This window comes from Spinacia oleracea, chromosome 4 (assembly GCF_020520425.1).
Source record: "Spinacia oleracea cultivar Varoflay chromosome 4, BTI_SOV_V1, whole genome shotgun sequence".
In the NCBI taxonomy this organism is placed as follows: Eukaryota; Viridiplantae; Streptophyta; class Magnoliopsida; order Caryophyllales; family Amaranthaceae; genus Spinacia; species Spinacia oleracea.
This window is the reverse complement of record NC_079490.1, coordinates 55,129,528-55,152,691: the sequence shown is the minus strand read 5'-3', so window position 1 is coordinate 55,152,691 and position 23,164 is coordinate 55,129,528. Positions and strand designations below refer to the sequence as shown.

Below are 23,164 nucleotides of genomic sequence, written 5' to 3'. Positions count from 1 at the left end.
TTTACAAAGAAACACCCATAAGTGAACTTGAATATTGAAGTCACAAAGGATCCCTAATCCAGGTCATTGAAAGGTGGACGACCAATGACTAATGAAGATTAGATTGCAAGTAGATTACTTAGTTCTGTTTCTTGAACTAGAGTGACTGGATGTCAGAATCTTTTGCATAGAAACTTATTGGATCTTGTATCGGATTGACCATGAGAACACTTTAAGAGATTAAAGTCATGTCATAGGTAGTTCCCATTAATGGTGATTAGAAACCGTTCCTCAGAACATGAGCGATTATGTCTGCTCGTTTGAGAATTAGTTTGCTTTGATACTAGCTAAACGTCGCACCGTAAAAGGAGGCTATAAAGCAGTTATTGGGCGTACTATGAATCAAAGTAAGTGTTCATAGATGGCAAGAATGGATTGTCCTCCTATCTTTGATAGGATATGGTGTTGTTGTGTAACAAGGCCTCTTGGAGAGTTAGATACTGTAAAATGCATCGCCGTGCTCAGAATGGTTAAGGCTTAACCTTCTGCAAAAGTTTAACAGTTGAGCTCTGTAATCCAAGAAACACTTCTGGACCTAATAAGGATGGCTTGCATCTTACCTTATGTTCAGTAAGTAACACTAAGCGACAAAGGAATGTGAATGCACACTTGTCTGAATGACAAGTGGGAGATTGAAGGAAATATGTCCTTCACCCAAGGTGCATTAAGTCTAATACCAAGGTTCAGATTAATTGCGAACAATTAATTTAGTGAGATCAAGTGATCGGAACAGCTAGCTGGAGCAATGCTTCCGATCAGTGAGTTCTAATGAATATTAAACTCATAGCTTACTCTTGACTGAACCTACAAGGTCACACCAATGACACGTAACATATCACCGGATAAAATGAATCGGAAATTCCTTTAATAGCCTTTCGGGAATTAGTTGGAAAACGTATTATACGATACGACCTTGCATCTGAATCGTATATCCTATCGCGAATATTCGTAAGCTAGGCGAAACGAATAAATTGTATCGTACGACGGTGATTCGTCGTATACGAAACGATAAATAATATATCGGAAATATATTTAATCGCGGATACGAAGAGCGGCCCACGAGCCGAGTGCACGAAGCACTCAAGGCCCATGGGCGCGCCGGGCAAGTAAGCAGGCCACGACACAGCAGCGCTGGCCCATGGCCGAGCAACTGCATGTGTGTGCGCGCGGGCCAAGGCCACGACACAGCAGCAGTAGCGCGGCCCACAGCCCAGCTCGCTGTGCGTGCTCGTGTGGTCTTGCGCGGGCTTGCTGGCCGGCCTTGCCTTATGGCTTGGTCGGTTAGTAAGGTTATGTTAATAACCTTCTAACCCCTTTTCCAACACAAAACAATTCAGTCACACAACCCTAGGAGAAAACAGAGAACCCTAATTCTCTATGTGCCTCCAAAGTGTGTTCATCCCAAAAAGCAAATCTCTTGATCGATTGTCTAAGCTACGATAATCAAGACGGATCTGATCGTGTCGGTGAACCAAGTAAAGGAACGACAAGTGGAGTTCTAAGTTCTTGTTCGTTGACAATTTCTGGAAAACACGCTTCATACGTAAGTCTGCTTAATCTGTGCTTTATACATGCTTCCTGGCTTTGGGGATTGTTTCCGCACATGTTATTATGTTTAACTGTATTCCCCTACGCCTTGCTGGTCGTCGCATGCCCGCACTATACAACAACCCTTAAGGGTAACACTTAACGTCCATTGTTTCGTGCGTGCAAGATTCGTAAACGGATTTTATAAAAATCAAAACTGTATTATTTAAATTTATCGACGAATTAATAAATCATATTAATTTCATAAATTTAGGGCAAAAAATCGAAATTTTATTATTCAAATTCATTTCCGATTATTTTATTTTCATGGATTCAAATCTAGGTCATAAAATTTTAAAACTTTTCAATTTTAACAAATTTTATGGTGGTTTTTAATCATGGATTCCTAATTAAATTGCTAATTAATTATGAAAATCAAATCAAATTCTAAATTATTCGAATTTCAACAAATTAATTACAATTACAAATTAAGTTGTATAATTAACAAGCTTAGGCATTAAAATTGTTAAACATATACAGTAGGTCAATCATAGATTCAAGATTTACAAACAAGAATCGCAAATATTTAATTTAACATCTTAAAAATTATAAACTTTGCGTTCGAAAAACTAAAACCTCCGAAAAGTCATAGTTAGGCTTCGAATTTGGGAATTCTGGATTCGGCATCAAATCTATGATTCTAGTCAAAATTTTAAAACGCCATTTACATGCGAAATTCACTATAAAATTATACGATTCCAACCATTATTGACTAAACTGCCGAAAATCCTGCGAACATATAATTAAATAATCGCACGAATTTGCAATTAATTACAAAAATCGAAATTAATCACCCCTTTAATTCATTGCAAATTTATAAAATTTAACCATGTTAACTATAATTGATTATGGAATTAATTAGAGGCTCGTGATACCACTGTTAGGTTATGACAAATATAAAACATATATTTCATGCGGAAAAACCATAAAGCTAGCCAGGAATCCAAATTAATTGCCACATAACAATTAGCATAATTTAGGATGCATACATTCGAAGCGTGCCTTCCCTAGCTAGCTGCTCCCGAACCGAACAAGAACAAGTTTAGGACTCCAAGTGTAGTACCTCCGTAGATAGTCCACAACAAGTTCGGATCCGCCTTAGATTCAATTAACTTGAATTTAGCCTAAGGTATTATGTTATTCGTTTATAATTTTGTGGCAAATTATTAACTTTAGTTTTTAACTTAAAACTATATGAATACTTGAATTGATGTATATAAATTGTGATTGCCATCACCTATTTATAGGGTGGGATTATCGGAACTAGAAACCTACTAGGATTCAACTTATCTAATTATATTAGAATTACATTCTAATTAAATCTATTAATTTAGTGTTTGACTCAACAACTAATTCTAGTAGTTTCAGGAAAATAGTATAATCGGATAAATCCTAGAAGGTTAAGGATTCGTAACATGCACGAACACACCAACAAGCACGAACAGCCCACGAGGGGCATGCCCGCGCGCGCGGTGGGCTGGCTCGGCCCAGCTGCTGCAACGCAGCCCACGAGGGGGACGCCAGCTTGCTGGCCTTGCCGCATGCTAAGCCTGGACTTGCGTGCTTTGGTGGGCTGCTGGCTCGCCTGCTGTGCGCGGGCTTCGCTAGGCGCAGGCCTGGCTTCGTGCTGGGCCTTGCGTCTAGCAAGCTCGTCCGATGTTTATTTCGTACGTCGCGCTTCCGATTAATTTTCCGATTCCGGAATTCATTTCCGATTCGATCAATATTTAATATTTCCGATTCCGGAATTAATTTCCGTTTCGAACAAATATTTAATATTTTTGATTCCGGAATTTATTTCCGATTCCGATAATATTTCCGATTCCGACAATATTTCCGTTTCCGGCAATATTTTCGATTCCGGCAATATTTCCATTTCCGATAATATTTTCCGATACGTACCATGTTTCCGTTTCCGGCAACATCTACGACTTGGATAATATTTATATTTCCGATACGATCCATATTTCCATTTCCGGCAATATCATCGTTTCTGGAGTATTCATAATTTGCCTTTTGACGATTTCAGCTCCCACTGGAACCGAGATTCGTCGATTCCAAATATCCATAAATGGAGTATTTAATTCACTTAAATACTTGATCCGTTCACGTACTATTTGTGTGACCCTACGGGTTCAGTCAAGAGTAAGTTGTGGATTATATCCTTAATTGCACTTGAACTGAAGCGGCCTCTAGCTAGGCATACAGTTCACTTGATCTCACTTAATTATTAACTTGTATAATTAATTAATACTGGACCGCATTTATTAGACTTAACATTGAATGCATACTTGGACCAAGGGCATTATTGCCTTCAGTTTGGTGGCGATTCCTTCGAAATTCAAAAGCTTACAAAACCCTGTAGGGGAAACAAAAGCATACACAAAAAAACCCCCTAATGGAACACATCCATGAATTCATTCACAATTGGACATCCTCGATCTTCACCACCAACCTCTTTACTCACATCTAGCACACTACAGAAAAGTCTCTCACACCCCTTCTTAATCAACTTCCTGACTTGCATTGCAGAGATCACCACAAAGTTCTTGGACTTCTCGAAACGCCTATATGAGATAAACTTCCTAGTAGGGTTCCTTAAATTTACTTTCTGAATTTCACAGTTTATCTTGGCCTTGTACAAACTTAGCCAATCCATCCCCAAAATTACATCTAGGTCCCCCAGATTAAACTCTATCAAATTAGAAGGAAACATCCAGTCTTTTATCTTCAAAGGCAAGTTCTTAAACAATTTGGTACACCTTATGGTTACACCAATATGCATAATAACAGGTAAATCAATCACCTCAAAATCTACTAACTTCAAACTTTTAACAACAGAGGACGAAACAAAATAATAAGTCGCCCCTGAATCAAACAATGTTTTAACTAGAACGGAGTTAATAGAAAAAGTACCAGAAACTACGTCAACAGACCGTTCAGCTTCATTTCGACTCATCACGGACAGTTTAGCCGGAGCCTTGTTGTGGTTGTTATTCTCATTGGCAGACTTATTGTGGTTTCCCTGGTTGTTCTGCGCCCCTATAGGCTTCAAACCCTGATTTCCTGATTGGTTAAACCCTGACTTCCCCTGGTTACCACTCCCATTACCATTCTACTCCTTCTTTTTCTTAGTGAAGCACTCATAATCCCTATGGCCCTTCTTTTGACAATAGTTGCAGGTCACTAAGTCTCCCTTGCAGTTTTTACTAATGTGGATATTGTTGCACCTCTTGCAGTGGTACACTCTCTCAGATTGGTTCTTATTGTTGTAGTTGTTGCCCTGATTGTTTCTCCCTTAGAAATTCCCATTTCCATTCCCATTTCTATTCCTTTTTAAATTTCCTTGACTTCCCCTAGAAATAAACACTTTGCTTTTCTCACTCACTTCCACATTCTTCTTATCAAGCCGAGATTGAAGGCCATAAATATGGGCGGCTCTCCCATAAACGATGTCTAATGATGAAAATGTTTCACCACCTAACCCCAGCTGGATTTCATCAGTTAACCCTTGTTCGAACCTTTGAGCTTTTAACTACTCAATGGCTACTACCTCGGGTGCAAACCTAGATAGTGCTATGAATTTGCTGTAATATTCTGAAATGGTTATACCCTCCATCCTTAGGTTGATGAATTCTTGTGCCTTTTGTGTTCTCATAAAGGCAGGGTAAAACTTTCCCCTTAAGGCCGTAACGAAAGAATCTCAATTGAATCCCTCCATGGCGCTAAGTCTAGTCCGATTTTCCCTCCACTATAAATCAACTTCATCCTTCAAGTACAGCGCGGCATGACCCACTCTCATATTTTCAGGAAAGTTCATAGCCCCAAACAATTTCTCGAACTCTCTAACCCAGTTCTCTAGGAAGGTAGGATCGGCTTGCCTCTTAAAGTATGGTGGCTTGACTTTAGCTAGCCTTTTGAACATGCCCCCAGCAGAATCAGGACGCTCAGTTCTCTCCTTAGTTAGTTTTTCCACCAAGAGGCGAATATCAGTAGCTAACTCACTATTGTTGTTGATCATTCTAGCACACTACCTGAAATTAAATGACTCTACTTTAGGTTCGATACATAACTTATATTTATTCTCTATAAAGGTAATGTTTGATTTGATCATAGAGATAGCATCAACAACAATCATTTAGGAAGGCACAACAATATTAGAATAATCATCACCTGTCATCCACGAATAATATCCACATAAAGGACATACGATTTGAGAAACAAGTAATAAATTTCAATCACAACAATAAGTAAAATATCCCCATTCGCGTACCCCAAATAACTCTTGATCACTTGGATAGTCAATAATCTAATTTTTTCTTCAAAAGAATTTTGATAACAATTCCTAAATCATAACATTGTTCCTGTTCTCAAATAAAATAAAGGTTTTATGACATAAATTTAAAATACTATTGGGCGAATTGTCCAACATTATTCTCAAAACATAACTGGATAAGTAAAAAATCTAGAGTGAAACATCATCCTTTTTGTCCTTTGACTCCTTGTAGTTCTCTAGAGTAAAGAGTTTATACTCAAATTCATCCTCACTCTCGGCACTATAATAATAAACGTGTCTTCTCTTTCTTGTGGATCTTCGTAGATTTTCAGGTTGAGGCTCGTCCTTTTTTGACTCAGAATCAGTTTCAATTCTCATTAAAGCATGGTAAATGTTTGTTCTAGTTTGACCTCTAGCACGGTCAAACTCATGAAGAGCCTCATCGTCACTATCTGGACCTCATTATGCATAATGCGTTCTAGATTAGTGTAATCATTGTTTTCAGATTCATAATGCATATCACTCTCATCGTCGCTCAGAACGATAGGGTTGGAGGAGCCCCCTACTCTAGTATCTTCTATGTCAGACATGGTTAGTGATCTATAACAAGTAAACATAGTTTTTATTACTTCCTTCATTTTTTTCTATTTGCACCATCTTAGATTTCAAGCTTGCCAATGCACTATTTTAACCATTAATATCTCTCATTATACATTTGAAAAATATTATAAACATTTGATAATTTGAAAGTATATTTTGAGACGAATCTAACAAGATCTCACATGAATATATTTTTTCTTACATATAAATCACAAAAAATAATTATATAAGAATATGTGAATAGTGCCAAAAGCTAAGATGGTGCAATTAAAAAAAATGCAGGAAGTAGTAATTAGTAATCTCACTAACGTACGATTCTCACAATACATACTCCCTCCGTCCCGGAATACTTGCACCGCTTTCCTTATAAAGTCGTCCCGGATTACTTGCACGGTTCCTATAAATGGTAAAATTTTATTAATATTATATCAACTACCCCCTTCACATGTCATTTTGTGGTCCCATGCACCCTCTCCCCTACCCCTTACCCCCTTTAAATAATAAGTAAATTACTTTGTATAAACTCTGTGTCAGTCAAACCGGTTCAAGTATTCCGGGACGGAGGGAATAATAAGTAAAATAATGACAATCATAAAGCATAGGAATGGAACAAACAGTTAGCAGGAAGAGAAAATATAATCATGTCGAGCTAGCTATTTAATGCATACATAATATTTCTATCCTATATTCCCCTTCCTATACTACCCATCTCTCACAATAAAATCAGAATAAAATAAAGCATTGAATCAATTTAAATAATAAAATAAAACAAGAATAATAATAAGAAAAGGAGAAGATAAAACAAAAATAAAAATAGAATTTTAAAAAAGAATTTTTTTTTTCGATACCGTAGCTGCTGGTCAGATTTTTTTTTTTAATTTCGAAACAATTTAAAATAAATTCGAACAAAAAATAATTAATTCGAACCAAAAAGAAAGTTTCGAATCTTACAAAATTTTGGATTTTAGGCCAAATAAAAATTCAGACTCTTTTTTGAAAAATAATTAATTCGGACCCTTTGAAAAAGATAAAAGAATTTCAGACCTATTAATTTGATGTTTGGAGCTAATTAATTATACGAAATTCATTTTATGTAACTAATTAGTTAGCCGCCTAAGACTTAAAAATAAACACGAAAGGTCAATAAAACCTATAGCTCCCAGATACAACTTTGTACCACTCCGACAATTCTCTCTTTTCTAAAATAACCTTTTAATATAAAATATCGAGAATTATCAAGGCATTATCGCCCGTGTGAAAACGTAACAGCTTATTCAGAATTTTACAGCGGAAAACATTATAACTAACTTTAAATTTATAAATAGTCAACTACGGGATTAACTCCAAAACCAACCAACGAAAAAGAAAGTCAATGTAACCAATTCAACAAGTTCAAAGTCCACTTAAACAAACCAAATTCAAATTTCAATATTGAAACTAAACTACAAACTCTCCAATCCCGAACCCAATGATGCATCATTTTTAAACCTATAGATGGACAATGCTTATTGATCCTTAGAGACTTCTCACCAAAACGGGTCATCACAGGATCAATAAGCCATAGCCATGATCAACATACACAAACAAAAGCACGTAATCAGCAAAGTTGAGTACTACATACTAAATCATCAAAAATCCTAACATGATACTATTAAACGGACAATCCTAACATGATACTAACAAATAATAAACAATAATAAGTAATGACATAAAGAATCACATATAGTTTCTACTAGACTGACTTTGAATAACAATCCATTAAAATGGATTAGTCAATGGACTGAGTTGTCTAACTGAAATAGCCTTCCTTTTGGAAGACAGAATACGGGCGCGACTCCGTATTCCTATGACCTACGATATCAACAACAACAACAAAGCCTTAGTCCCAAAATGATTTGGGGTCGGCTAACATGAATCGTCGTAGGAGATCGCCATTGTCACCAATCAAACCAAAAAGGAGCAAGAAGTAATAAGAAAAACAAGGAAGAGAAAGTGGAATTAATGAAAGTAAGATAAAAGAAAAATGTATATATCTTATAGAAGAAATATTGTAAGAGATATTAAAAAATAAGTAAAGTTTAAAATAAATGAATAAGTAAAATAAGTATATTTCAAAAAAGCATGTAAATTAAAAATAAAAAAAAAATTTAAAGAATTTTAAAAATAAAATAAAAATAAAAATAAGAATAAAAAATAAAATAAAAATAGAACGAAACAAAAACATGAAAACTGTATAAATCAACTGAAGTCATCAATATATATTCTCTCCCTCCACTCTGTCCTATCCAACGCCATATTTTCCTCAATCCCAAGAAAGCTCATATCGTGTTCAATCACCTTCCTCCAAGTTTTCTTAGGTCTTACCCCTACCCCTTGCAATTCTATCACTTTGCCACCCTTCTATCCTCCTAACCGGGGCATCACTTGGTCTTCTGCTCACATGTCCAAACCATCTTAAATGATTTTCCATCATCTTAAACTCAATCGGTGCAACCCCTACTTTCTTCCTAATAATCTCATTCCTCAAACGATCCTTTCTTGTATGCCCACACATCCAACGTAACATGCACATCTCCGCCACATTCATCTTGTGCACGTGACAATGTTTCACTGCTCAGCATTCTGTGTCGTATAACAAAGCCGGTCGAATTGCCGTGCGGTAAAATTTTCCCTTCAATCTTTGGGGCATGCATGAATCACATAGGAACCCCGTGGCACCTTTCCACTTCAACCAACCTGCTTTGATTCTATGGGCCACATCGCCATCCAATTCTCCATCCTTTTGGATAATAGATCCTAAATAACTGAACGTTTCAGAGCCTTGGACAATTTTCCCATCTAAGGTAATCTCCCCTGTCTCTCTATCTTGGACTCCACTAAACTTACACTCCATATATTCCGTCTTGTTTCTACTTAGCCTAAAACCCCGAGATTCTACGTTTGTCTCCATAACTCCAACTTACTTTCCACTCCTTCTTTTGTTTCATCAATCAACACAATATCATCTACAAACACATGCACCAGGAATACCATCTTGGATTGACCTCGTCAATTCGTCCATGACTATAGCAAAAAGAAACGGGCTAAGTGCGGAACCTTGATGCACTCCAATCGTAATGGGGAATTCTTCGATCTTACCAACACTAGTTCTCACACTCGTGCTAACTCCCTCATACATGTCCTTGATGATATTAATATACTTCCTCGGAATTCATTTCTTACTTAATGCCCACCAAAGGATTTCCCTTGGTACCTTGTCATACGCCTTCTCCAAATCTATGAAAACCATATGTAAGTCCTTCTTCTTATCCCAATAATTCTCCATTATTTGCCTTATAAGATGAATGGCCTCCATAGTCGATCTCCCAGGCATAAATCCAAACTGGTTCTCCGAAATTTTCACAGTTTTCCTCAGTCTTTGCTCAATAATCCGCTCCCAAAGTTTCATAGTATGGCTCATTAGTTTGATTCCTTGATAGTTGGCACAATCCTGGACATCACCCTTATTCTTGTACAAGGGAATGATAGTACTCTTCCTCCACTCTAATGGCATCCTATTACTTCCCCAAATCTTGTTGAAAAGAGTTGTTAACCATACAACCCCTCTCTCTCTCAAGCATCTCCAGACTTCGATAGGTATACCATCGGGCCCCACTGCCCTCTTGCTGAAGGAAATATGTCCTTCACCCAAGGTGCATTAAGTCTAATACCAAGGTTCAGATTAATTGCGAACAATTAATTCAGTGAGATCAAGTGATCGGAACAGCTAGCTGGAGCAATGCTTCCGATCAGTGAGTTCTAATGAATATTAAGCTCACAACTTACTCTTGACTGAACCTACAAGGCCACACCAATGGCATGTAACAGATCACCGGATTAAATGAATCAGAAATTCATTTAATAGCTTTTCGGGAATTAGTTCGGAAAAACATAATATACGATATGACGTTGGATCGGAATCGTATATCGTATCGCGAATATTCGTAAGCTGGGCAAAACGAATAATCGTACCGTACGACGGTGATTCGTCGAATACGATACGATAAATAATAGCCGTAAGGTATTAGTCGCGAATACAAGCCGCAATGAAATTGCCGGCCCGTCGAGCCAAGCACACATGCGCGCGAGGCCCAACGAGCCAGCAAGATTGCGTGCAGCAACGAGCCAGCCCGCGGCACTGCATGTGCGCGCAGTTGGGCAGCAGCGCAACAAGCAAGCAGCAAGGCACGCGGCCTACTGCTGCGTTGCTTGGTTGTTGCACACATGGGCTTCGTTGAGTGTAGGCTTATGTGGCCGGTTAGGGCTTGTGCCTTAGCCGGTTACACAAAATATAACATTAGGGTTATATTCCACACTTACTAGTTGTTTTTCCAATCAGAAAACCTAATTTAGAATACACACATCAAACCCTAAGGAAGAGAGAGAAAACCCTAAATTCTCTCTTAGCCTCCATGGATGTGTTCTTCCCAAAAGCACAAACTCTTGAATGATTGTCTAAGCTACGATTACCAAGACGGATCTGAACATGCCGGTGAACCAAGTAGAGGAACGACAAGTGGAGTTCTTTGTTCGTGTTCGTTGACAGATTATTATGGAAAACACGCTTCGAATGTAAGTTTGCTTAATCTGTGCTTTATACATGTTTCCTGGCTTTGGGGATTGTTCCGCACTTGTTATTATGTTTAACTGTATTCCCCAACAGTGGTATCATGAGCCTTATGTATTCAAAGCATGAATTAGCATGATTATTATTGTTTTTGCATCTGTTGAAAAATTTGGAATTTTTGTTGATTTTTCGGAAGTTTTACGAATTATTGGATGAATTGCGTAATAATCAGGTCCGAAATTAAAAATGTTCGTTTTTTTCGAGTTTTAAAACCCTAATTTGATTGAAAACGATTTTCTAAGATCAACTCATGAGAACGAAATTGCAAAAACAGGCCTCGAAGTGTCGTTTTTTGGGCGTTTTTGTTAATTTTTCATTAAAAATTAAAAAAGTCGAACAGTAATTCAATTAAAAGGTCGACCTAAACTACTCGGAATTGCTTGAAATTTTGACCATTCTTTCTAGGTGTATTCTTGATCTATGGTAAAAATTTCAGATTTTTCCGATAAGTATAAACCCTAATTTTGCCTTTCCCCAATTCGTAAAATTTGAAACCCTAATTGAATTTTAATTAATTTTGGTTTGATAATTCGGTTAATTGGGAAAGGGGATATAATTTCATGGATCAGTGGCTAATTTTAAAAATTATTGGATTAAAATTTTGAATGGTTTCGTTAATTTTAATCGCACTTAAACCAAATTATTAAAAATCTGAAATTTAATTGTTTATGAACGATTTAAAGCTTCGGATTTTATTAATTAAAAGTTCAAACTTTAATGTTAATTCGTTCGTTCTTAAAAGTTTGAATATTGTTAGCCCTTGATTTAATAATTTTACGAAATTGGATTGTCGTTGAAATTTATTAAATCGTTAAAAATCGTTGTTTTTCGAAAATAAAAATCGTAACTTTTTGAAAAATAAAATTAATGCAAGTTCGTGAAATTAAATTTTATTTTAATTAAGATGGTCCGTATCACGAACCAAAGGCACGAACACAAGTGTGGTGGACGTATGGCTCGACGAGCCATACGGGCTGCTATGCTTAGGCCGAGCCGCATGCGACACGGGCAGCAGCAAGCATGATGCTTGCCTCGTGCGCGCTGGGCGAGGAAAGCGCAGGCGGTATGCTTGCGGGGCTGCGACGAAGCAAGGCGCGAGCCATGCGACGTCCAGCACACACGAAGGCACAACACGCAGCGCAGGGGCAGGGATGGCTGCGGGCACGCGCGCGCGCGAGGGCCTGGGGATGTGCGAGCTTTGCTCGTGCGTCTCTTGGGCCACACGCAAGGCATAGGGCTGGGCGCAAGCCTAGCCCAAAACCTTTTTCGTTGAAAATTGTTTATTTCGTTGGGCTTCGTATATTTGCATTAATTTGGGCTAACGGGATTTTTAATTTAATATTTTATTTGCTTGGGCCGGGTCGCGAGTTTTAATTTAATATTTCATAATTAATTATCCGGAATAATTATTGGTTTGAGTGGGAGCCACTAAATGAAATTAAAATGAAATAATTATTTTAATTATTTTCGTAGGTCGCATTATTTTAATTAAATTCAATTTAATTAGAATAAAGTCTAAGGATTAATAATTTGGAAATTGATTAATCTTTTAGGATGCGTTTATGTGAACGTGAATTTTGATTAATTCACGTAAATACTTGCATATTAATATGGGCCATTCGTTTTAGCACACGAATGGGTGAATGCATAGAATGTATATTTTATGTAATGCAGGTACTCCAAGTGACTAGTATGGCCAAATTTAGGATAGTTAAATACGGTATGTGTACCGTTCTATCTTTGAATGTAAATTTAGGATAGTTAAACAATAACTGATATATATATATATATATATATATATATATATATATATATATATATATATATATATATATATATATATATATATATATATATATATATATATATATATATATATATATATATATATATATATATATATATATATATATATATATATATATATATATATCCCAAAACCAAAGTGCATGTACTACATTTAAATATATGTTCCAATTTCAACGTACGCATACATTTTAATATAAAAATTGTTCTATAACAACTAAACAGCCTCGATCAAGCGCTCAGGCCAATAATAAATACTTGCTGACAAAGGAACCCAATCCGAGACTTTTCAAATGATAAGTACCTACAAAGTTAATCAATATTACACTATTAGGATCAATAAAGAAAAAAAACTTTAAAGAAAAAATAGTTAACAAAAAAAACATTTACAATATGTATCAATGTCATTTTAGCCTAAATATAACCTATAACGACCCAATGAGCCTTAAATGTGCATATATAGATTGGAATGACTTTTAGAAAGTTAAAACTATGCATATTAAACATGTAATAAGTATAAAATGAGTCATTAGGTTCTTTATTTCAAAGTTGGGAGCGAAAATGCTTCATTTTAGCCTTAATATGACCTATAACGACCCGATGATCCTTAAATGTGAATAAGTAGATTGGAATGAGTTTTAGAAAGTTAAAACTACGCATATTAATCATGTAAAAGGTTTAAAATGACTCCTTAGGTTATTTAGTTCAAAGTTGGGAGCGAAAATGTCATTTTAGCCTAAATATGGCCTATAACAACCCAATAAGCCTTAAATGTGCATAAATAGATTGGAATGACTCTTGGAAACTTAAAACAAATCATATTAATCATGTAATAAATTTGAAATGAGTCCTTAGGCTTTTTAGTTCAAAGTTAGAAACGAAAATGTCATTTTAGCTTAAATATGACCTATAACGACCAAATTAAATGTGCATAAATAGATTGGAATGAGTCTTAGAAAGTTAAAACTATGCATATTAATCATATAAGGAAATAGATCTCAACTAGTTACTACGTAATTGACAACATATATCGAAGCCGCGTCACAAAACAAACTAAAAGGGAAAAAGAAAAAGAACAATCAATTTGTAAATCTAGGCAGTTGAAAGGGGAGAAGAAATCATGTGAGTTCAAATTTCAAAAGATGATCACACATTACATAACCAATTTGACAAGCTAATGTTGACTGCTAATGCAAATGCATGATACAGGCAGTAATCAACTATCCAACCAAGAAATTAAAAGTTGATAAAAGATTAATACTCCAGAGATTACTTCCACTTTCAAATTAAAAAGAAAAAGTACATAAATGCTGATCACATATAATACACGCAGAAATCAACTACCCTACAAAAAAATAAAAAGCAACTTCTCCCAAGAAAAAGTACATAATTTCACTTATCTAATTAAACCAGTCTTGACCACCACACAACTTTGCTGCATCAATTCGTGAGCACCTAACAGCACCAAGCCCGCCTCATCACAAATTTCTAACTTGAATGTCCCTAAATGAACACCTAGCTTGACTTGCAGACTCAATTTGATAATCAGTTTAGTTTAGTTGTCGAAATAAAGAACCCAAATTCAAGTGTTTGAACCAAATTCAGAAAGATCCCACAGAGAAACTCCAGTGGATAGACTCTGTTAGCCTCACAAAAGATTCAGAGTAATACAAATTCATAATGGAGTTCCTGGTCATACTACTTCCACGGCATACATAAAGCTAATACACCATACAATATACAGAAATGATTCACATAACATGAGTTCATAGTAGGATGCAACCATTATGATTCTGAGGCTTACCTAAAAATCAGCAGCTAATTCACCAGTGCGAGCATGAACATTCAAGAACACTTTTGCAGCAGCATCAGACTTCCAAGAATCAAGGGCAATAGCACCGAATATAGCACAAAAAGCACCACAGACTACGGCCGGATTATCTACATGAAAGCAGCTGCAATAAAAGTCGGAAGAGGAAATTTCAAACAAAATTCAAGTATCAATCAGAATGCATTTCAATTTATACCCTATTATTACCCTTCTATACAAAAATCCCTGAACTAAAAAATCAGGTGATGCTTATTCTTCTCCATATTCATGTAATGACTAGCATGGCTTCAGAAAAAAAAAAGTAATGACTAGCAGACTGTGAGCATGCTTACAGGGCCGGTCCTAACATTTTAGGGGCCCAGGGCGAATCACGATAAGGGGGTCTCAAGGGGGCCCTTATATGTGGTGCGAGGTCTTAAAATATCCACCGTATGTACATATCACATATGACATTTCGAGTTTATTTATTTCTCCTTTAAATATTTAAACCATATTTAACAACATATATGAATATACAATGCCATAAAACAATTAGTTATGCAAAATAAAATATACAAATAATACTTACTACGTACTACGTATTTCTTAATGACACAATGTTTAAAAATTTGCACGTACTACATATTTCTTAATGACATAATGTTTTAAAAAATTTGCACATAAATATTTTGTTTATAGAACCCATAAAAATAAGTCCATTTAAAGAAGAAGATGATTAATATCAAAATAAACCGAGAAAATCAAAACGTCCAAAAAATGTTAACAAAATTTCAGCTATTGGGTGTCGAACCCCTGTTGTTCGGGAGACATTTAATAGGATTCAACCAACTAGCCACTAGCACTCTATAGTTAATAATTGTGTTTATAATCTATTTAACATATAACACAGTTGTATATTTTGGATTTTTGGGGCCTTTGTCCTCGGGGGCCCTGGGCGGCCGCCCCTCAATTCAACCCCCAGGGCCGGGCCTGCATGCTTATAAGAAAAATTCACGTGGACTTTTTTAATCAGTTCTTTTACAACTGTGAGCATACTTGAACAAGGATAGCTTGATCTCAACATCCTTGCACTGTTGCACATTGGAAAAGAAAAGTTGATTAAACAAAACAAAAAACAAAAAACAAATTCATAACTTTTAAGCTTTGTAGTATTAAAAATTACATACGAAGTATTAAAAATTTGAGTCTCAGAATATTTAGTATCCGTTAAAGGTAAAGAAAAGATGATCTGAGTGGTTTGCAGCCCTTTTTCTAGAAGTACTAAAGATAGTACCAAAACTACCAAAGAGAACAGCAAAATGTTCTGGACCTCTTGCAAGAGACTGACTACATTACAGTGTTTTGAAAGATGGATGTGTAAACAAACTCAGTTGCTGTATCTGACAGCTGACAGATAAAAGGTGACTTGGTATTCAGCTTTTAGATTAAAGCTATCAATAAATTAATCTAATAAGAAATTGAAGGAAAAAATTGTCGAAAGCAAAGGTTTTAGAACTCGTGTTAGAAAAATTTGAAGGTGTATTATTTTCCACATATTGAATAAGGCAAGAAATAGACAGTAGATGATTGTATTCTTTTAGTAGCAGTAAGTACCTTACCAAAATTGAGTTTCTCATTTTCCCTGAAATTTATTTTCCTCTTCAAAACTAAGTTTCTTGAAACATATAAAGAGTATAAATATCCATCAGGTGATTCTCAGAGTAATGCTTATGAACATTGTGATTTGTGTCATTAAGTGATACTTTTACATGACAAAATCAATTCTCCTCTGCCAGAACAGAGTCATCTGGACTCACCCCTGCTCCCCACACATACTTAGATACACACGCTATATCTCGTTCAGATCATCCATAAAGAACACGTCATCAATATCGAGCTGGATATTCCTAACTTGGAGGGTGATAAGTTATTTAGAGAGGTTAAAGACACTGAGAAACTATCTCTGATGGAGAAAATATGACCAACTACATGTCTTAATCAAAAGAAAATCAATATAAAAATAAAATCCCCCATTGAGAATAATCAACTAACCTATCAAAGAGAAATAAAAGGACAACTTATCCAGTTTTTGGTATTATGACAGGATATGAATACTGCGTCATTTGTGTATGCTGATCAGCCATACTCCATAAACTAACAACATGACGACAAGTGGTGAGAAGTTGAGGAAGGGATATTACGAGTAAATTTAAGATACCAATACATTTCAAGAAAACACAAAAAACTACCAAAGGGGACCAACTCTATTCCAAGAGGTTGACAACACTTCAAAAAACTACCAAAGTTCTGGTTCATCTTTACCAATCAATTACCCTCATTTCTGGTTCATCTTTAACAATTTCTTCAATGACTACACTAACTTAAGTCTACACAGTTGGGCATAAGTAACAGTAAAATATCAACACAAAATTAGGAAGAAATAGATGAAAGAAAGTACTCAATCTGCTTCTGGAGGGTTTCAAATGCAATAGAGAACGGAGAATTCGTTGTGATTATTTGGGTCTTCCTGAATTCATCTCGAGCGCCAATCTGTAGTTAAATAAAATTCAAAGAAAGGGTTTAAGTTCAAAAATTAACAAAACGAGTTTTCGGCAATTTCGGGGGTTTCGAGAAGAACTAAAGGGTTTTAGAGAAGAATTAAAGCTGAATTGCAGAAGAAGTAGCCATTGCCAGAGTGAGAATTGCATAACAAACAGCAGTATGACGGTCCATTTTTTCCTGATCAGAGTGGAGAATCCAATTCCAGAGCGTCTTCAGTTTTCTGTAGAGTGCAACTAACAAATGGAGTGAGACATAAATTGACTCTAACAATGCACCTAACAAATGAAGTGCTAAACATATCGTTAAGACCCTAATAATACCCCTAGGCTCAGCCTTTCCACTCTATTTTGAGTCTTTCAACAATGCAGTATCATCACCGCCCCGACAAAACCTCCAATCCATCATTACAAATATACAACTACCGGGGAATCAACCCCAAGCCCTTCACATTAACTGATTAACAACAATATCAAAATGTAAACTATGGAAATTAAACCACCCCATTAATCCTAATTCCTAAACATTGGATGATGGATGGTAGGAGCAATTAATCTCCCGACAGTAAATAATCATGATAATAAATCCAACAAAATTAGAAATTAAATTGCACAAAATTAAGGCACGTAAACCCTAAATAATCAACAACAAAACAACAATTACCGATTTCTCATAGCGATCTCTCTCGGTGGAAGTACCGATCTCAGAAGCACACGTCAATCGGTGCTCATACTTCTAGTAAATATCTAAAAATCAAAATAGAAAACTGAATTCAACATCGCAAACGAGAAAGGAAATGGGGAAGGGGAGAGAGAAAGAGGTGATACCGAGAAGCTGAAAAGCGGCGAAAGGGACGATGAACATTAACGACTGAAGGATAAGAGATATTAACGAAACCAGACGAGTTTTGAGAACCTTTAGTGAAGGAAGTGAGATCAGAAGAAAAATGGCGGCCTCTGCTGCAACTGCGTAGGTGAGGATCATCCATTGGTCTTGAGGTTTGAGATAGAAATGTTTGGTATGAATTAATTGAGTTGCAGCGAAAAAGAATTATAATATGTTGTTGCAGGGGGCTTTTACCATGTACGCTGCAAAATAAAAGGGCTATTGCAGGGGGCTTTTATTATGTACGCTGCAAAAAACTCTTTTGAAGGGGGAAATTAATTTGTACGCTGCAACAACTCTTTAAAGGGTTTGACCCGCGTTGACCTACTAGTTGTTGAAGCGTATTCATACATGTACGCTGCAATAAGGGGCCTGCAACAGGGGTTTTTTCTACTAGTGTATTTTCCTATATAGTTTCTAAATGATACTCTCAAGTGACTTTCACACTAAACAAAGTTGTCAAAGCTAAACATAAGATGTCATAAGGATTGAACTTCGGTTCAGTACATCTTTTCAGTACATATATATCTAGGGTTGTCAAACCCAGTGGGAGTTAGTGTTTACATCAAACAAACTCAATAATAGATATATGTTTCTTTATGAGCGACTCATAGAAACAAAAGGTATTGATTCTACCATAAATCTGAGAACATATGGTTGTTGCTTAAGATAATGTCTTTTAGGAAACCATCATATTTCCAAAAAGGCAAGTGGGAGAAAAATGACCTCGAATGGACTTCGAGTCAAGCAACAAACAAATGTAGGATACTTAGGAGTCTTTGGAAAAGCTCCGTACTTAGAAGCCTTTGGAAGTGCTTCAGGAAGACTTTAGAAGTGCTTCAAGAGAATCCTAATACTCAAAGGACTTGAGTAATGTCTTTATAGACACTAATGTTTGATGTTCAATACCTAGGTAAATCGTATAAGGAATAGAATTCAACCAAGATAGATACATAGATATCTTGAGGAATGAAAACTATGAAGACTTTGGAAAGTGCTTCAAAAACATACGACTTACAGGTTAGCTACGACGAATTAAAAATTCCCAAGTATGGCTTGAGGCCATCAGAAACATAAGTATGGTTCGAGGCCATACAAAATGGTTTGAGGCCATTTCATCCAAAGTACCTTCATCTTGAAGAATCAAATCTATGATTTGGTTGATTTGCATAAAGGGTTCACTCCCATTAGTTGCAAACATGTTTTCAAAACATACAGAGAATATATTGTATACACATACAAAAGAGAAGCTAGATTGGTGGTTAAAGATTGTAAACAACTTCACGGCGTTGATAATGTTGAAATCTTTTTCACCAAGTCGGAATGCTTGAACTATTTTGGATAAATCTAGCAATCATTGCATATGGCAATATGGCAATTGGAAAACAAAACACCTTACTCAATTGGACTTGTAGAAAGGAATTGTGTACATCACACAATGTAAAAGTTTTGGATGTTAGATAAAAGAGCAAGCTTAAGAAATCTATCCGTAGATTAAAGCATGCTAGTGTGAATTGGACCATATTTGTCTAAACGGCTATTGAGCAACCATAGCTTTATGAAAATATGGATCATCTTATAGATGAGGAGTTTAGTGGGAGCTAAGTCAAGTTTATTGGTTCTATATATGAGATACAAATCTCTCTATTGAAAATGACATTCAAATTCTAAATGGTTAGATTTGAAAGTATTTGTCAATATTAGAACCATGGCGAAACTTAGAACATACTGGGTTAAAGATCTATTGGATGGGATCTAAAGCGTTGTTTGGATTCTGTAAAAGTAATTACTAAATCAAACACAATGGAGAGACTCAAAAGAGACTCTCAGCCCATATGAGCAAGTCTAAGTTATGAATGATTTAACTAAGTATAAAGCTAGGCTGTTATCACTAGAGTTAAGCGTGAAGGATCTTGAAGAGGTGCCTTCACCTTATGTCACATGGCAATGCCAAGATTTTAGCAAAGATTCAGTATCTCTTGAAACAGAATAAAGCTAAAAGTTACATGGATAGATTTTAAAATGCGAATGGTTTTTGCATTACAATCAATCATGTATGATGTGATATATAGATCGCCAAGAAAACTCGTGAACATTGGATAGTGACGAGTTTATACCAATCTCTATTGATCTGGATCAAAGATCATTGGAACAGTGTCAAGAACATCCAATACATTTGGAGATGTAGGATGAGCACTTGATAAGAGGAAGTGAAGATAACTAAAGTTTTGATTCTACATGCATTTGCCTAAGCAAATGTTGAATCTTGTTGTTAGGCAAACCACAAAGATACACGGGCAATTAGGCGTCATGATTAAAAGGTGGTTACATAGGTTCTAAACCATATGTGATGCATGGGAAATTGAATCAATGATTAGTTTCCAAGTTCTCAGTTGAAAGATGTATCTCCCACATCTATGTGAACTGGTTTGAGTATTCCAAAAGGGAAGCATCATTTGAAATTCTACATAATTGAAATGAATTCATTATTGCCTAAGAAGCAATAAAAGGGAATTGTTTTTAGTGGGAGTTCTTCAATGAACTCAGGTTGATCACAAGTCTGCTACCTGGATAATTTTCTATTTTAGATATGATTATCATTCTGAACATCAACAAAAGACTAGATCATTCTAGAAACATATTCAAAGATCTTTTCATCTTACATCGAAAGGCTTTCGATAGAAAAGATGCTAAGGATAGCAAAGTATGATAAACTAAACCTCTGCATTGAATGATACACAACATTCATATGCAGATATGGAATCAAGTTTGATTTCCATGAATGTTTTAAGTATTGGGTGAAAGGCCTATATCTGTAAAACATTAAATGCTTGATTTTGGGTTAGAGGCCCACAAGCTGGTAAGCATTGGGTTTAAACATTTATCATTTATGAAATTATATTTCATAGTTCATTTAATCTTGGTTTAGTATTAAATGATAAGTCCATGTGATTCAAATCATTCAAATGGGATGTCAAGATGGATTCTTCGACAAAGAAACACCCATAAGTGAACTTGAATATTGAAGTCACAAAGGATCCCTAATCCAGGTCATTGAAAGGTGGACGACCAATGACCAATGAAGATTAGATTGCAAGTACATTACTTAGTTCTGTTTCTTGAACTAGAGTGACTGGATGTCAGAATCTTTTGCATAGATACTTATTGAATCTTGTATCGGATTGACCATGAGAACACTTTAAGAGATTAAAGTCATAGGTAGTTATCATTAATGGTGATTAGAAACCGTTCCTCAGAACATGAGCGATTATGTCTGCTCGTTTGAGAATTAGTTCGCTTTGATACTAGCTAAACGCCGCACCGTAAAAGGAGGCTATAAAAGCAGTTATTGGGCGTACTATAAATCAAAGTGAGTGTTCATAGATTGCAAGAATGGATTGTCCTCCTATCTTTGATAGGATATGGTGTTGTTGTGTAACAAGGCCTCTCGGAGAGTTAGATACTGTAAAATGCATGGCCGTGCTCAGAATGGTTAGGCTTAACCTTCTGCAAAAATTTGACAGTTGAACTCTGTAATCCGAGAAACACTTCTGGACCTAATAAGGATGGCTTGGATCTTACCTTATGTTCAGTAAGTAACACTAAGTGACAAAGGAATGTGGATGCACACTTGTCTGAATGACAAGTGGGAGATTGAAGGAAATATGTCCTTCACCCAAGGTGCATTAAGTCTAATACCAAGGTTCAGATTAATTGCGAACAATTAATTCAGTGAGATCAAGTGATCGGAACAGCTAGCTGGAGCAATGCTTCCGATCAGTGAGTTCTAATGAATATTAAGCTCACAACTTACTCTTGACTGAACCTACAAGGTCACACCAATGGCATGTAACAGATCACCGGATTAAATGAATCGGAAATTCATTTAATAGCTTTTCGGGAATTAGTTCGGAAAAATATAATATACGATATGACGTTGGATCGGAATCGTATATCGTATCGCGAATATTCGTAAGCTGGGCAAAACGAATAATTGTACCGTACGACGGTGATTCGTCGAATACGATACGATAAATAATAGCCGTAAGGTATTAGTCGCGAATACGAGCCGCAATGGAATTGTCGGCCCGTCGAGCCAAGCACACATGCGCGCGAGGCCCCACGAGCCAGCAAGATTGCGCGCAGCAACGAGCCAGCCCGCGGCACTGCATGTGCGCGCAGTTGGGCAGCAGCGCAACAAGCAAGCAGCAAGGCCCGCGGCCCACTGCTGCGTTGCTTGGTTGTTGCACACATGAGCTTCGGTGAGTGTAGGCTTGTGTGGACGGTTAGGGCTTGTGCCTTAGCCGATTACACAAAATATAACCTTAGGGTTATATTCCACACTTACTAGTTGGTTTTCCAATCAGAAAACCTAATTTAGAATACACACATCAAACCCTAAGGAAGAGAGAGAAAACCCTAAATTCTCTCTTAGCCTCTATGGATGTGTTCTTCCCAAAAGCACAAACTCTTGAATGATTGTCTAAGCTACGATTACCAAGACGGATCAGAACATGCCGGTGAACCAAGTAGAGGAACGACAAGTGGAGTTCTTTGTTCGTGTTCGTTGACAGATTATTGTGGAAAACACGCTTCGAATGTAAGTTTGCTTATTCTGTGCTTTATACATGTTTCCTCGCTTTGGGGATTGTTCCTCACTTGTTATTATGTTTAACTGTATTCCCCAACACTTGCGTCCCATCTTTTTCCGTGCCATTTCGACTTCTCTCTTTTGAATTCTTCGCATAAAGTCTAGGTTAACCATATCCCTAGGGATATTTTTATCCCCAATATCGCGCCCTTGATCCCCGTTGAACAAGCTATCAAAGTAGAACCTCCATCTATCCTTGATTTACTTATCTCCCACCAAAACTTTTTGATCAACATCTTTCACACATTTAATCCTCCCGATGTCTCGCGTCTTTCTATCTCTCAT

At 36.4% G+C, this 23,164-nt stretch overlaps 1 long non-coding RNA gene across 1 annotated transcript; it reads right to left on the bottom strand.

The window, feature by feature from the left end:
* Positions 1 to 13,084: 13,084 nt before the first annotated feature.
* Positions 13,085 to 18,378, bottom strand: LOC130459912 (uncharacterized). The gene is made up of 5 exons (XR_008919640.1): positions 18,171 to 18,378; positions 18,007 to 18,089; positions 17,243 to 17,566; positions 14,779 to 14,929; positions 13,085 to 13,278 (listed from the first exon to the last, which is right to left on the bottom strand). It is a non-coding gene; the product is annotated as an uncharacterized lncRNA (long non-coding RNA).
* Positions 18,379 to 23,164: the final 4,786 nt, after the last annotated feature.